This window comes from Pituophis catenifer, unplaced genomic scaffold (genome assembly GCF_029215685.1).
Source record: "Pituophis catenifer annectens isolate HBS135680 unplaced genomic scaffold, rPitCat1.0.hap2 SCAF_2, whole genome shotgun sequence".
Taxonomy (NCBI): domain Eukaryota; kingdom Metazoa; phylum Chordata; class Lepidosauria; order Squamata; family Colubridae; genus Pituophis; species Pituophis catenifer.
The window spans coordinates 31,477,097-31,493,747 of NW_027256882.1; the positions used below are offsets into that span (position 1 = coordinate 31,477,097).

The following is a 16,651-nucleotide window of genomic DNA, read 5'->3' on the forward strand; positions in this document are numbered from 1 at the left end:
CCAGAGTGGTGTTAAAGGACGACTCACTGCTGTATGAACCATACCCGTCTATGTGCTCAATGATCGGCAACTCGGAGGAGAGTTTTCTCAAGGTTTTCAAAATACCCAGAGTGGTGTTAAAGGACGACTCACTGCTGTATGAACCATACCCGTCTATGTGCTCAATGATCGGCGACTCGGAGGAGAGTTTTCTCACTGTTTTCAAAATACCCAGAATGGTGTTAAAGGACGACTCACTGCTGTATGAACCATACCCGTCTATGTGCTCAATGATCGGCGACTCGGAGGAGAGTTTTCTCACTGTTTTCAAAATACCCAGAATGGTGTTAAAGGATGACTCACTGCTGTATGAACCATACCCGTCTATGTGCTCAATGATCGGCGACTCGGAGGAGAGTTTTCTCACTGTTTTCAAAATACCCAGAATGGTGTTAAAGGACGACTCACTGCTGTATGAACCATACCCGTCTACGTGCTCAATGATCGGCGACTCGGAGGAGAGTTTTCTCACTGTTTTCAAAATACCCAGAATGGTGTTAAAGGACGACTCACTGCTGTATGAACCATACCCGTCTATGTGCTCAATGATCCGCGACTCGGAGGAGAGTTTTCTCACTGTTTTCAAAATACCCAGAGTGGTGTTAAAGGATGACTCACTGCTGTATGAACCATACCCGTCTATGTGCTCAATGATCCGCGACTCGGAGGAGAGTTTTCTCACTGTTTTCAAAATACCCAGAGTGGTGTTAAAGGATGACTCACTGCTGTATGAACCATACCCGTCTATGTGCTCAGTGATAGGCGACTCGGAGGAGAGTTTTCTCACGGTTTTCAAAATACCCAGAATGGTGTTAAAGGACTACTCACTGCTGTATGAACCATACCCGTCTATGTGCTCAATGATCGGCGACTCGGAGGAGAGTTTTCTCACGGTTTTCAAAATACCCAGAATGGTGTTAAAGGACGACTCACTGCTGTATGAACCATACCCGTCTATGTGCTCAGTGATCGGCGATTCGGAGGAGAGTTTTCTCACGGTTTTCAAAATACCCAGAATGGTGTAAAAGGACGACTCACTGCTGTATGAACCATACCCGTCTATGTGCTCAATGATCAGCGACTCGGAGGAGAGTTTTCTCACTGTTTTCAAAATACCCAGAGTGGTGTTAAAGGATGAGTCACTGCTGTATGAACAATACCCGTCTATGTGCTCAATGATCGGCGACTCGGAGGAGAGTTTTCTCACTGTTTTCAAAATACCCAGAGTGGTGTTAAAGGATGAGTCACTGCTGTATGAACAATACCCGTCTATGTGCTCAATGATCGGCGACTCGGAGGAGAGTTTTCTCACGGTTTTCAAAATACCCAGAATGGTGTTAAAGGACGACTCACTGCTGTATGAACCATACCCGTCTATGTGCTCAGTGATCGGCGACTCGGAGGAGAGTTTTCTCACTGTTTTCAAAATACCCAGAATGGTGTTAAAGGACGACTCACTGCTGTATGAACAATACCCGTCTATGTGCTCAATGATCAGCGACTCGGAGGAGAGTTTTCTCACGGTTTTCAAAATACCCAGAATGGTGTTAAAGGACGACTCACTGCTGTATGAACCATACCCGTCTATGTGCTCAGTGATCGGCGACTCGGAGGAGAGTTTTCTCACTGTTTTCAAAATACCCAGAGTGGTGTTAAAGGATGAGTCACTGCTGTATGAACAATACCCGTCTATGTGCTCAATGATCGGCGACTCGGAGGAGAGTTTTCTCACTGTTTTCAAAATACCCCGAATGGTGTTAAAGGATGACTCACTACTGTATGAACCATACCCGTCTATGTGCTCAATGATCGGCGACTCGGAGGAGAGTTTTCTCACGGTTTTCAAAATACCCAGAATGGTGTTAAAGGACGACTCACTGCTGTATGAACCATACCCGTCTATGTGCTCAATGATCGGCGACTCGGAGGAGAGTTTTCTCACTGTTTTCAAAATACCCAGAATGGTGTTAAAGGATGACTCACTGCTGTATGAACAATACCCGTCTATGTGCTCAATGATCCGCGACTCGGAGGAGAGTTTTCTCACGGTTTTCAAAATACCCAGAGTGGTGTTAAAGGATGAGTCACTGCTGTATGAACCATACCCGTCTATGTGCTCAATGATCGGCGACTCGGAGGAGAGTTTTCTCACTGTTTTCAAAATACCCAGAGTGGTGTTAAAGGATGACTCACTGCTGTATGAACCATACCCGTCTATGTGCTCAGTGATCGGCGACTCGGAGGAGAGTTTTCTCACGGTTTTCAAAATACCCAGAGTGGTGTTAAAGGATGACTCACTGCTGTATGAACCATACCCATCTATGTGCTCAATGATCGGCGACTCGGAGGAGAGTTTTCTCACTGTTTTCAAAATACCCAGAATGGTGTTAAAGGACGACTCACTGCTGTATGAACCATACCCGTCTATGTGCTCAATGATCCGCGACTCGGAGGAGAGTTTTCTCACTGTTTTCGAAATACCCAGAGTGGTGTTAAAGGACGACTCACTGCTGTATGAACAATACCCGTCTATGTGCTCAATGATCGGCGACTCGGAGGAGAGTTTTCTCACTGTTTTCAAAATACCCAGAATGGTGTTAAAGGATGACTCACTGCTGTATGAACAATACCCGTCTATGTGCTCAATGATCGGCGACTCGGAGGAGAGTTTTCTCACTGTTTTCAAAATACCCAGAATGGTGTTAAAGGACGACTCACTGCTGTATGAACCATACCCGTCTATGTGCTCAATGATCAGCGACTCGGAGGAGAGTTTTCTCACGGTTTTCAAAATACCCAGAATGGTGTTAAAGGATGACTCACTGCTGTATGAACCATACCCGTCTATGTGCTCAATGATCGGCGACTCGGAGGAGAGTTTTCTCACTGTTTTCAAAATACCCAGAATGGTGTTAAAGGACGACTCACTGCTGTATGAACCATACCCGTCTATGTGCTCAATGATCAGCGACTCGGAGGAGAGTTTTCTCACGGTTTTCAAAATACCCAGAATGGTGTTAAAGGATGACTCACTGCTGTATGAACAATACCCGTCTATGTGCTCAATGATCGGCGACTCGGAGGAGAGTTTTCTCACTGTTTTCAAAATACCCAGAATGGTGTTAAAGGATGACTCACTGCTGTATGAACCATACCCGTCTATGTGCTCAATGATCGGCGACTCGGAGGAGAGTTTTCTCACTGTTTTCAAAATACCCAGAGTGGTGTTAAAGGATGAGTCACTGCTGTATGAACCATACCCGTCTATGTGCTCAATGATCGGCGACTCGGAGGAGAGTTTTCTCACTGTTTTCAAAATACCCAGAGTGGTGTTAAAGGATGACTCACTGCTGTATGAACCATACCCGTCTATGTGCTCAGTGATCGGCGACTCGGAGGAGAGTTTTCTCACGGTTTTCAAAATACCCAGAGTGGTGTTAAAGGATGAGTCACTGCTGTATGAACCATACCCATCTATGTGCTCAATGATCGGCGACTCGGAGGAGAGTTTTCTCACTGTTTTCAAAATACCCAGAATGGTGTTAAAGGACGACTCACTGCTGTATGAACCATACCCGTCTATGTGCTCAATGATCCGCGACTCGGAGGAGAGTTTTCTCACTGTTTTCAAAATACCCAGAGTGGTGTTAAAGGATGACTCACTGCTGTATGAACCATACCCGTCTATGTGCTCAGTGATCGGCGACTCGGAGGAGAGTTTTCTCACGGTTTTCAAAATACCCAGAATGGTGTTAAAGGACGACTCACTGCTGTATGAACCATACCCGTCTATGTGCTCAATGATCGGTGACTCGGAGGAGAGTTTTCTCACTGTTTTCAAAATACCCAGAATGGTGTTAAAGGATGACTCACTGCTGTATGAACCATACCCGTCTATGTGCTCAATGATCGGCGACTCGGAGGAGAGTTTTCTCACGGTTTTCAAAATACCCAGAGTGGTGTTAAAGGACGACTCACTGCTGTATGAACCATACCCGTCTATGTGCTCAGTGATCGGCGACTCGGAGGAGAGTTTTCTCACGGTTTTCAAAATACCCAGAGTGGTGTTAAAGGATGAGTCACTGCTGTATGAACCATACCCATCTATGTGCTCAATGATCGGCGACTCGGAGGAGAGTTTTCTCACTGTTTTCAAAATACCCAGAATGGTGTTAAAGGACGACTCACTGCTGTATGAACCATACCCGTCTATGTGCTCAATGATCCGCGACTCGGAGGAGAGTTTTCTCACGGTTTTCAAAATACCCAGAGTGGTGTTAAAGGATGACTCACTGCTGTATGAACCATACCCGTCTATGTGCTCAGTGATCGGCGACTCGGAGGAGAGTTTTCTCACGGTTTTCAAAATACCCAGAATGGTGTTAAAGGACGACTCACTGCTGTATGAACCATACCCGTCTATGTGCTCAATGATCGGTGACTCGGAGGAGAGTTTTCTCACTGTTTTCAAAATACCCAGAATGGTGTTAAAGGATGACTCACTGCTGTATGAACAATACCCGTCTATGTGCTCAATGATCGGCGACTCGGAGGAGAGTTTTCTCACGGTTTTCAAAATACCCAGAATGGTGTTAAAGGACGACTCACTGCTGTATGAACCATACCCGTCTATGTGCTCAGTGATCGGCGACTCGGAGGAGAGTTTTCTCACGGTTTTCAAAATACCCAGAATGGTGTAAAAGGACGACTCACTGCTGTATGAACCATACCCGTCTATGTGCTCAATGATCGGCGACTCGGAGGAGAGTTTTCTCACTGTTTTCAAAATACCCAGAGTGGTGTTAAAGGATGAGTCACTGCTGTATGAACAATACCCGTCTATGTGCTCAATGATCGGCGACTCGGAGGAGAGTTTTCTCACTGTTTTCAAAATACCCCGAATGGTGTTAAAGGATGACTCACTACTGTATGAACAATACCCGTCTATGTGCTCAATGATCGGCGACTCGGAGGAGAGTTTTCTCACGGTTTTCAAAATACCCAGAGTGGTGTTAAAGGATGACTCACTGCTGTATGAACCATACCCGTCTATGTGCTCAATGATCGGCGACTCGGAGGAGAGTTTTCTCACTGTTTTCGAAATACCCAGAGTGGTGTTAAAGGACGACTCACTGCTGTATGAACAATACCCGTCTATGTGCTCAATGATCGGCGACTCTGAGGAGAGTTTTCTCACTGTTTTCAAAATACCCAGAATGGTGTTAAAGGATGACTCACTGCTGTATGAACCATACCCGTCTATGTGCTCAATGATCGGCGACTCGGAGGAGAGTTTTCTCACTGTTTTCAAAATACCCAGAGTGGTGTTAAAGGATGACTCACTGCTGTATGAACAATACCCGTCTATGTGCTCAATGATCGGCGACTCGGAGGAGAGTTTTCTCACGGTTTTCAAAATACCCAGAGTGGTGTTAAAGGATGACTCACTGCTGTATGAACCATACCCGTCTATGTGCTCAATGATCGGCGACTCGGAGGAGAGTTTTCTCACTGTTTTCAAAATACCCAGAATGGTGTTAAAGGATGACTCACTGCTGTATGAACAATACCCGTCTATGTGCTCAATGATCGGCGACTCGGAGGAGAGTTTTCTCACGGTTTTCAAAATACCCAGAATGGTGTTAAAGGACGACTCACTGCTGTATGAACCATACCCGTCTATGTGCTCAATGATCAGCGACTCGGAGGAGAGTTTTCTCACGGTTTTCAAAATACCCAGAATGGTGTTAAAGGATGACTCACTGCTGTATGAACCATACCCGTCTATGTGCTCAATGATCGGCGACTCGGAGGAGAGTTTTCTCACGGTTTTCAAAATACCCAGAGTGGTGTTAAAGGATGACTCACTGCTGTATGAACCATACCCGTCTATGTGCTCAGTGATCGGCGACTCGGAGGAGAGTTTTCTCACTGTTTTCAAAATACCCAGAGTGGTGTTAAAGGATGACTCACTGCTGTATGAACCATACCCATCTATGTGCTCAATGATCGGCGACTCGGAGGAGAGTTTTCTCACGGTTTTCAAAATACCCAGAATGGTGTTAAAGGACGACTCACTGCTGTATGAACCATACCCGTCTATGTGCTCAATGATCGGCGACTCGGAGGAGAGTTTTCTCACGGTTTTCAAAATACCCAGAATGGTGTTAAAGGACGACTCACTGCTGTATGAACCATACCCGTCTATGTGCTCAATGATCGGCGACTCGGAGGAGAGTTTTCTCACGGTTTTCAAAATACCCAGAATGGTGTTAAAGGACGACTCACTGCTGTATGAACAATACCCGTCTATGTGCTCAATGATCGGCGACTCGGAGGATAGTTTTCTCACGGTTTTCAAAATACCCAGAATGGTGTTAAAGGACGACTCACTGCTGTATGAACCATACCCGTCTATGTGCTCAATGATCGGCGCCTCGGAGGAGAGTTTTCTCACGGTTTTCAAAATACCCAGAGTGGTGTTCAAGGATGACTCACTGCTGTATGAACCATACCCGTCTATGTGCACAGGGACTCCGCGACTTAGGAGAGAGTTTTCTCACGGTTTTCAAAATACCCAGAGTGGTGTTAAAAGATGACTCACTGCTGTATGAACCATACCCGTCTATGTGCACAGGGACTCCGCGACTTAGGGGAGAGTTTTCTCAAGGTTTTCAAACTACCCAGAGTGGACTTAAAGGATGACTCACTGCTGTATGAGAAGCATACCCGTCTATGTGCTCGGCGACGGCGACTCGGGGAACAGTTTTCTCACGGTTCTCAAAATACCCAGAGTGGTGTTAAAGCACGAATCACTGATCATGAACCATACCCGTCTATGTGCTCGGCGACAGCGACTCGGGGAACAGTTTTCTCACGGTTCTCAAAATACCCAGAGTGGTGTTAAAGCACGAATCACTGATCATGAACCATACCCGTCTATGTGCTCGGCGACGGCGACTCGGGGAACAGTTTTCTCACGGTTCTCAAAATACCCAGAGTGGTGTTAAAGCACGAATCACTGATCATGAACCATAGCCGTCTATGTGCTCAGCGACGGCGACTCGGGGAACAGTTTTCTCACGGTTTTCAAAATACCCAGAATGGTGTTAAAGGACGATTTGCTGTTGTATGTATTATAGCCGTCTATGTGACAGCTCGGGGAGGGGGGGGAGTTTTCTTACCGTTTTCAAACTACTGGTGTGATCTTAATTTGATTTGATCATATATAGCATACCCGTCTATGTGGCCGATTGATTGTCGTCCAAGGAGTTTGGCTGAACTCGGGAGAAAGTTTTTTCTACAACGTGTATCCCTGAACTGAAAGGTGAGGAAGATGATGATGCTGCTGGAAAGGTAAGACGCGTCGGGGCGCAAAGCGTCCCAACCCAAAGGCAACAAGAGCCTGGTTGCTTCCCTTCCCCACCGTCTCTTTATTGAGAGGGGTGGCAGGTGGGGCAGGGGAGAAACAGAGGGTTCTCGCCCGCCCCACCTGCCACCCCCTAACTGCATCCTAAAGGGGGCGGGTGGCTAAGCGAGGGGTAGGAGCCCTGTCATGCGCGGGGGAGGGGGACGTCTCGCTCCATGCGTCTCACTTCTACCCCGTCCCAACTCCCAGAATTAGTCTTTGTGAGACTCTTTAACATCACACCGCCCCCACTCTCCAAGGCTTGTGCTGTTACATGGAGGAACTGCAGCACAGCCGCGAAGTTCGAAGTATGATGAAGCTCCTGGCGGTGTTGCAGTTGGTGCATGTAACGGCACAAGCCTTGCAGAGTGCTGCCCCACGAGGAAGCAGCGGGAGACGTCAGCGGCCAAGGCTAAGAATGGGGAGGCGATGGCAGCAAAGGGACATCCAGTCCCACGCTTGCCGCCTCCTGCAGCCCCAGAATAGTAAGACCCCCAATAATTAGGCCAAGCCCTTATTTTGGGGGGGGGAGTTCAAAAGAAAATAAGACCCTGTCTTATTTTTGGGGAAACACGGTATCATACCCATATGTGGCCGATTGATTGTCGTCCCCTAGGGGTGGTGGGGAGAGTTTTCTATCGTTTGCGAAGTAACGAGGTGATCTTAACGGATGATTTGATCGTATATAGCATAGCCGAATATGCGGCCCATTTCAGTCAACAAGATTTGGTCTCTTGTCAGTGAGGAGGAACAAGTTCAGCCTCAGTGGAAACGTCGCTTTCATCCATCATTCGACACTTGGGAGCCGAAAAGCCTCGGATCTTCGCGCTGGGCGTCCAACGGAGGGAACGGCCCCTTGCAGAGGAGAGGAGTGGCAGTAGCGTCCCAACACAAAACGCCCAGCGAGGAGTCAGAGGAGCAGCCTTCTTTCCGGGAATCGATCCTAGCAGCCCCAATCCCGGGTGTGTCTGTGTGTGGTGTAGGCAGCGGCAGGCACCGCTATGTAGTGGCTGCTTATCCTACTTCCTCTTCCACGCTTAGGCAGTCCACAGCATCAGAGCGGGAGGACCGAGGGGAGAACTCAAGCGACGGGTCTACCCTTGGGCCGTTTCCATTCCGAACACACCCAGAGCGAGTCTTCAGGGCCCAAAGACTCGCGTTGCCTCCCTTCTCCCCCCCCCCCCGGGCGACAGCAGTGGCAGGAATCGGCGGGCGCATCCTTCCCAGGGAGAGGCTGGACAGGGACACACGCATCCAGCCCCCCCCCCCCCCCCCCGTGGCAGCCTGCTCTCTTACCGGGCCTGCCGAAGCAGGGAGAGCTCCGGGTAAACAAGGAACAGCTTGCATAACGGCAGCCGAAATGGAAACGTCGCTTGCAAATCCTGGGGCAACAAGAGTGGACCCAGAACAAAGCATAAATCAGTATTGTTTCTCCTTACACAAGACCCATTTCCGGCCTCGCCTCTTCCTCTTTAAAACATTTCGCTTGTTTCTCTAAAAAAACTTTATTTTTAGCACAACATCCTATTGAAGCGCTCAATTTACCTCCCTCCTCCCTCTTGCAGCCCCATTTCCCTTAAAGCGTCACAGTTTTAACCAATTGCTACTTTGCATAAGCTCTACTGTTCCTTTTGTTCTCCGCTTGCAGTTTCAGCTGGCACCGATGTTGGTGAGGCTTGTGGTTTCACATTTAGCTTATCCTGTTACGTATTTTTTAAAAACGGCTTATCGTTCTTCTAATGGCATCCATTTTACGCTAAGCACTTTAAAAACAAAACCTATTCCATTTTGTGTTACATATTTATTCGTTACTCTCGTGTAACACCTCTCCTACGCGAGCTACACTGGTTACCAGTGGTCATCCGGATCTGCTTCAAGGTGCTGGTTCTCCCCTATAAGGCCCTACATGACTTAGGTCCGAGTTATTTGCAGGACCTTCTCCTACCAGCCTCCCACCGTCCTGCTCGTTCACATAGGGCTGCTCTCCTCAGGGTACCAGTCAGGGTGCACAGTTGTTAAGAATACTGCAACGGGCATAAGTGATGACCGGTCAAAAGTGCGAGGACCGGTCAAAAGTGCGAGGACCTGTCAGAAATCACTTTTTTCAACCCTCTGGGTAGTCCTTTTGTGCATATGGATGACTCAGAGCGCTGAAAAAGTTATTTTTGACTGGTCCTCGCACTTTTGACCAATCCTCGCACTTACGACTGTCCTCACATTTTACGTTTTTTAACCCTATCTTGTCACCATGGTGAGGAGAAGCAGTTGTGAAATGAGTAACATGGTTGTTAAGAATGCTGCAACGGGCATAAATGTGAGGATGGTCATAAGTGTGAGGACCAGTCAAAAGTGCGAGGACCGGTCAGAAATGACTTTTTTCAGCCCTCTGAGTATCCCTATACCCGTGATGGTGAACCTATGGCACGCATGCCACAGGTGGCACGTGGAGCCATATTGGTGGGCACGTGAGTGTTGCCCTAGCTCAGCTCCAGCACGCATGTTCACGCTGGGCAGCTGATTTTCGGGCCTTCTGGGCCCACTGAAAGTCGGCAAATGGGCTGTTTCCGGCCTCTGGAGGGTCTCGGGGGGGGGAGGCGGTTTTCGCCCTCCCCAGGCTCCTAGAAAGGCTCTGGAGCTTGGGGAGGGTGAAAAATAGGCCTACTGGGCCCACTGTGCCATCACATGTCAAAAGCGGGGGGACCATGGGGGGGATCACGTGTGCTTGCGCAGGGGGGGCAGGGTGCATAGAATTATGGATGTGGGCACACACGTGCATGACCACCCCGCACTCCCCCCGTCTTTGGCACACGATGGCAAAAAGGTTAGCCATCACTGCCCTATACACATAGCCGTGCCCACCCAGTCACATGGCCACCAAGCCATGCCCACCCAAATAAGCCACGCCCACAGAACCGGTTGTTAAAAAATTGAATCCCACCACTGGGAAGGAGGCGTGATGACGGAATCGCAGGCCGGGCCAAGCGGAGCCTCCGGGCACCTATTTAAGCCGGTGCGGGTCATGGCTGCGAGACCCTTGGGCGTTTACTGTGGATTCGGAGGTTTCGGTTGCAGAGAAGAAGACGACATGCAGAACGGTGCGTTGGCAGGCGGAGATGCGGCGCAGGGGGACGGAAGGAGGCGCCGCTCGGGATTAACAACGGTGGTAAAACGGGTCATAAAGTGCTTGAAAGCTCACTGGACAGCCGTCTCTCTTGGCAATGGAGATTCATGGAAGCCAGATTCACTTAGTGACTGCGTGACTCACTTAAGAGCTGCAACTACTTGATTAACAACGGTGGTAAGACCGGTCATAAAGTGGGAGAAAGCTTACTGAACCGGTGTCTTGCTTTTGCAACGGAGATTCGAGGCTCAATGGTGGACATACAGTAAGTCGAGGGGTACCTTTACGCTTCTCTTACTTGTGTGTCCATCACCGATCATCTGGCAGGCCTTTGCTCTCAAATTCTCAATCTGGCCCACAGTGATTGACATCCACTGTTGGAGGATGGATTGAGTAAGATGTATAGAAACTCACTTTAACAATGCTCTTGCTTAGCAACCATAATTTTAAGCTCCATTGTTGTCGTAAATCGAGGAGTATCTCTGCCTTCCTCTGTATGGTAGCTTTGCCTAGTAAACTCCTTCCCTTTTCTGGGAATTTCTCCTCTGTGTTAGAGGCACCAAAACAACTAAGATGATATAAGGCCATGATGGCGAATCTATGGCATGGGTGCCAGAGGTAGCACATGTAGCCCCCTCTGTGGGCACGTGCGCCGCCCCCCCCTCAGAGCCCTCTCTATGGGCACGTGCGCCGTCCCCCCCCCTCAGAGCCCTCTCTGTGGGCACGTGCGCCGTCCCCCCCCCTCAGAGCCCTCTCTGTGGGCACGTGCGCCGACCCCCCCCCTCAGAGCCCTCTCTGTGGGCACGTGCGCCGACCCCCCCCCCTCAGAGCCCTCTCTGTGGGCACGTGCGCCGTCCCCCCCCCTCAGAGCCCTCTCTGTGGGCACGTGCGCCCTCACCCCAGCTCAGATTGGAGAGAATATCAGGGCTTGTGGTATGTCATTTTGTACTTTTTAAGTATGAAATCTTATGTGAATCGGCACAAACAGCATTGGGTACTCCGCGACTGAGGACCGGGAGAAGATGCTGAGCTGTGGGTCCTATTGGGGGGTTTCCTGGTGGGGGGACTCCCAAGGCAGGATCTGGGAGGGAATCTGGGACAGATCCCTTCCCAACCCTATGGTGAGGCACATGGGCTGCCTTTCCTCAACTCCTCCCTGGCTCCTCAGCTGCCCAGATCAGAGATGGGCAGTTCAGGATGGAGGTCTACACTTCCAAAGAGTCGCACATCGAGTAGACCCACTGGAAGGAGTCAGGTTTACCTGAAACCTGACCGATTCTCACGCCAACCCACCTACATCTCCCAAACTCAAATTTGCTTACCCTTGCCAGAGAACATGGAAGTTCCGAGGAAGAAACGATCCCCCTTGACCTGTGAAGAAAGAGCGGTGAGACAGTTCTGACAGCTGAGCCCCCCCCCCCCCACTTTGAGCAACGCTGCCCCACAAAGCATCTTTCCTTGACAGCCGATATCCTGCAAAGACTCACTGTAACCAGATCTCTTTTGGAATCCCCTTGATCGTTCCCTTGGATGATAAAGCGCTTTTTCTGTATTTTCAGGCACTCTTGGCACCCCCTGATCCCAGGGGGCTTCTGCATAAGAAGAAGGAGCTGCCACCGAGACCCTCCCCCACGCACGCGGTTCAGGCTGCAGGCAATTCCTCTGCAGAGGTGGCTGTCAGAGGACGATCCCCGCTTCTCTTCCGCAGTCATCTCCGATCCCAGGATTCTCAGACTGGATCTGAAGACAGGCCTCACACTGGAATCCATCCTGAGCTGGAAAAGCAGCAGAGATCAATTCAGACGGTTGGTCACCATCGGGGCTCCGGGGTGTTGGTGCTGATGCATTCGCTCCCCATCCAGTTTCCCTCCCAGGGTCCTTCCTGAGGACCTCCCAGGTCCCTGACAAAACGCAAGGACGGCAGAGCCTCACCTGAGACTAGAGAAAGGCCCAGTTGCACCTTCAGATACAACCCTCTCGGGGCTTCCTTTGCACCTGCGAGGGGACAATTGATCCGAGATGAAAACTTTTTTTAAAATTTTATTTTTAGAATTTTATTCATACATGAATCATAATATATAATATATACCAATATACACAATACAAACAATTAACACGTGCTCCCCCACCCCTCGGGATCATTCCTGCTTCCAAAATCTTAAAGCTTCTTCTGGTGGTGGTATCCCCCTTCCTCCAGAAAACACATATATTAGGAACTGTTTCCAGATTCCATTGAATTCATTCACTTTCATTGTGCCCCTCCTTACTTTAATATTACAAGTCAGTTTATCATTTATGGCAATATCCCATACTTCCTTATCCCGTTCTTCCAAACAATAATCACCTCGTATCTTCCAGTTCCTAGAAATCATTAACCTTGCTGCGGTCAACAAATTTATTATCAACTCTTTAGTTTCTTTTTTACACTTTATATCTTCCAATTAGAGTAATGCTACCTTTAGTGCCTCTTCTACCTTTATTCCTACAATTTCTTCCATCTCCTTAAACACCATCTTCCACAATTTTTGCACAAATTTACAATCCCACCACATATGTAAATACGTTCCTTTTCCCCCACAACCTCTCCAGCAGTTATCTGAATAGTGCTGATTCATATTGCTTAATCTAACCAGAGTTAAGTACCACCTCCATACCATTTTATAATAATTCTTTTATTCTTACTGACATATTTCTCAACACTCTTTGTTGCCAAATTCTTTCCCAACTCTGTTGCCCAATTTGTATCTTCAAATCGGTTTCCCATACCATCTTTCCTAAATTTTCCCTCTCCTCTTCCTCCAACAATATTTTATAAATTCCACTCATTAAGCCTTTTATCCCTTTATTTTCTTCCTTTAGTTTCATTTTTTTCAATTAATTCCTCGAACCTTGTTAACTCTCTACACTCTCCATTTTCTCTTATCCAGTTTTTAGTCCATTGTTCCACTTGGCTGTAATTTAACCAGGACAACCGTTTTCCTCCTAAAACCTCTTCCAATTCCCCACGTATCCTCATTCCTCCTAACCATTCCCTTAGTTTCATTTTATTTTTCTCTTTTAAAATTTTATTCACTTTATTCTTCAAATTCCCTGGGAACTTTTCCAAGATTACTCCCACTTCCATTCTACTCAACTTAGTTGCCATATCCCTAGAAACGAAAACATAATCAATTCTAGAATAAGATTTATAAGTTGGGGAATAGTATGTGAAACCGGGCTCCCCACCTTTAAGAAAATGCCACCCATCCACATAATCTTTTTCTTTTATTAATTTATTTAAAATGGTGATATTATTCCTCCTTTCAGCACTTGTGGGATTGGTCCTGTCCAATCTATTATTCATAACCATATTAAAATCTCCACCTAAGATGACATGTCCTTCTTTAAATTCTTCTATTACTTTAAACAATTCTAAAAAAAATTCTCTATGTCTCACATTTGGGGCATAAACATTAACCAACCTATATGCTGTACTTTCAATTTGACCTTTAATCATAATAAATCTACCATGCCCATCTTTTTTTGTATTCTCCATAGTAAATCCAGTTCTTTTAGACATCAGTATGGCCACCCAATTTTTTTTTTTGAAGTCCCCAGTGACTTTTCATACTTTGGTTTCTCTTCAGATCGTATAAATCTTTCGCCTTTTACTAGAGATGAAAACACACACAGATACAGACACGCACACATCAAGACGGTCCACGCCTCCCTTCAAACCCCGAGGGAGGGACCCAAGGAGTCCTGGTCCTCCCCAAACTTGACCTCCGAATCTGGGGGGCCCTGGTCATCCAAGATGCCAGTCTGGGTCCCTCCGCACAAGTTTAGCTGTGGGCCGATCCTCCTCTCCCTTTCAAGGGATGGCGATCTCAGATGGGGGAAGAGCTGCAGCGAGGAAGGTGGAAAGGAGGGAATCCAGCTGGTTCCCACTAGCCGGCTTCTTCCAAGGCTAAAGCCTCAGTGGCCGGAGGGAGGTCCAGGATCACGCTTTCCCCAGCTGGATTTCTCGGAAGCCCCCTTAGGCCGGCTGGGTATGTCGTGGCATCGCTGGAGTGTGTGTGGGGGGAATGAGGTGGCATTTTCCCCTATTTGAGGGAGATGGAGGGGCGGAGGGGGTGTTAGGTGCGCCGAGCACCAGGACTCCTGGCAGCTCCTTCCGCAGGTGGTTTTTGACGGAGTGGATCCCGCCGCTTTACGCTTTATTTTTCTTCCTGGAATTTGGATACCCCGCACCCGAATCACCGAGACACTCTGGGCGGTGTGTAATTTAAAGAGGAAATTTAATTCATTTAGTTTAATTAATTCAATTTATATGCCGCCCCTCTAGGAAGACTCAGGGCGGCTCAGAATACATTTTTAAAAAATCATTATAAAAAGACATTGAAAATTTAAAAAACATTAAAAACTCATTCACGCCGTTCATGGCCGGATCTCGCCAGATCACAAGAGCGAGATCAACGGCCCCAGGCCTGCCGAAAACCGAAAGCCCCGTAAAACTGGGATGCATGGAGAAAAGGATCCCTTGGGGGGCCGCTCCGAGGCTCCCCCTCCCCTCTCCCTGAGTGCCCGCAGGCACGTCGGAGCCCCAGCGGCTCCCGCTGCCCCACCGCCCTTTCTGCCCCGGGCCAGAGCGGCGGGAGAGGACGGCCGACTCACCGTTCTGCATGTCTTCTTCTTCTCCGCGCGGCCGAAACCTCCGAATCCACAGCAAACGCTCAAGTGTCTCGCAGCCACGATCCGCACCGGCTTAAATAGGTGCCCGGTGGCTCCTCCCGCCACGGGCTGCGATTCCGTCGTCACGGCTCCACCTCCGGTACCTCGACGAAGGCTCCTCCGACTCCACCCTTTGGACCGGGGCTGCCAAACTCAAGGACCGCGGGGCAGCCATGGATATGGCCAGTGACTGGCCCGCGGTGCCTCTGCCAGCGAAAATGGAGCTTGGGAGGGTCGTGCGGGGGGGGGGGGGGCGGCGGCTTTTCGCTGGCAGAGAGATAGGAAAATAAAAGCAAAAGCAAACGGAGAAATGTCGCTTCCTTTGATCTCCCGCAGTAAGACCCGAGCTTTTTTTTTCGACTGCCAAGAATAAACTTTGATAACAGCCTTGCTTAAAATCTCGAACCAATGGAACGTCCTGCTACTTTAATCTAACTGACCTTCCATCCCTAGAAAATACTAATCGAATAATGTATATTTTTACACTGAGATTTCCTTTTACTTGAAATATGAATGTATGACAGTTGAAGCATACGAGGAAAAACATTGGCCACAAAATATAGTAAATTCATATTCGTATTTGATTATATTTGTAGAATCTGACCAATAAATAAATTTGTATCGGCTTCTTTGTAACTGTAGGAAACTTTTTAAAATATCAAGTAACAGACATAGGATTATCATGGGGCAGAGTGTATCAGAGCTCTTTTGAGGGAACAAATTTTCCGCAGTTGTTCAATGAAATATTAAAAAAAAAATTAAAAGATCCCGATGGAGAAAATCTGCAGTCATTGAGCCTCGTTGTGTCCATGAAAAAGTGCGTTAATTTGTCTTTCTTAAGTTCACCGTCAACAGCAGGAACTAACGTTTCTAAATAATCACAGAATTGGGGTCCTCCGAATCAGGTGTGTGTGGACACATACATGTGTGTCTGTGTGTGTCTGTGTTTGGGAAAGGCTGTCGGTGGGTCCAGAAGCCCCCTTGGATTCAGGCTAGGCGTGCCCCATGCCTGGTCTGGGAATCCTGATCCGAGGAGACACTGGAGAGCCCTTCAAGGCGGTCCAGACAAGAAACGGGAGAATGAATAGGAGCTCCATCTCTCACTGTAAGATGACAATACAGAATCTTTCTCCCTCCTCACCTTTTCCTCTCTGGGAGACAAGGGAGTTCTTTCGGAAACGCTTTCCTTGCATTCCCCAAAGTCCTCTCGGGGTGACCAAGGTATCTCATGTACCGTTATCCTACCCGTCAATGCGGCCTATTGATCGTCGTCCTCTAGGGTGGGGATGGGGAGGGTTTTCTATCGATTTGCAAAGTAAGGACGTCAGACTTTCAGTCAACAAGATTTGGTCTCTTGTCAGTGAGAAGGAACA

General features: G+C 48.2%; 1 long non-coding RNA gene across 1 annotated transcript; it reads right to left on the reverse strand.

The window, feature by feature from the left end:
• Positions 1-11,438: 11,438 nt before the first annotated feature.
• On the reverse strand, positions 11,439-15,425 carry LOC139312072 (uncharacterized). Its single transcript, XR_011599964.1, has 3 exons — positions 15,222-15,425; positions 12,501-12,563; positions 11,439-12,343 (listed from the first exon to the last, which is right to left on the reverse strand). It is a non-coding gene; the product is annotated as an uncharacterized lncRNA (long non-coding RNA).
• Positions 15,426-16,651: the final 1,226 nt, after the last annotated feature.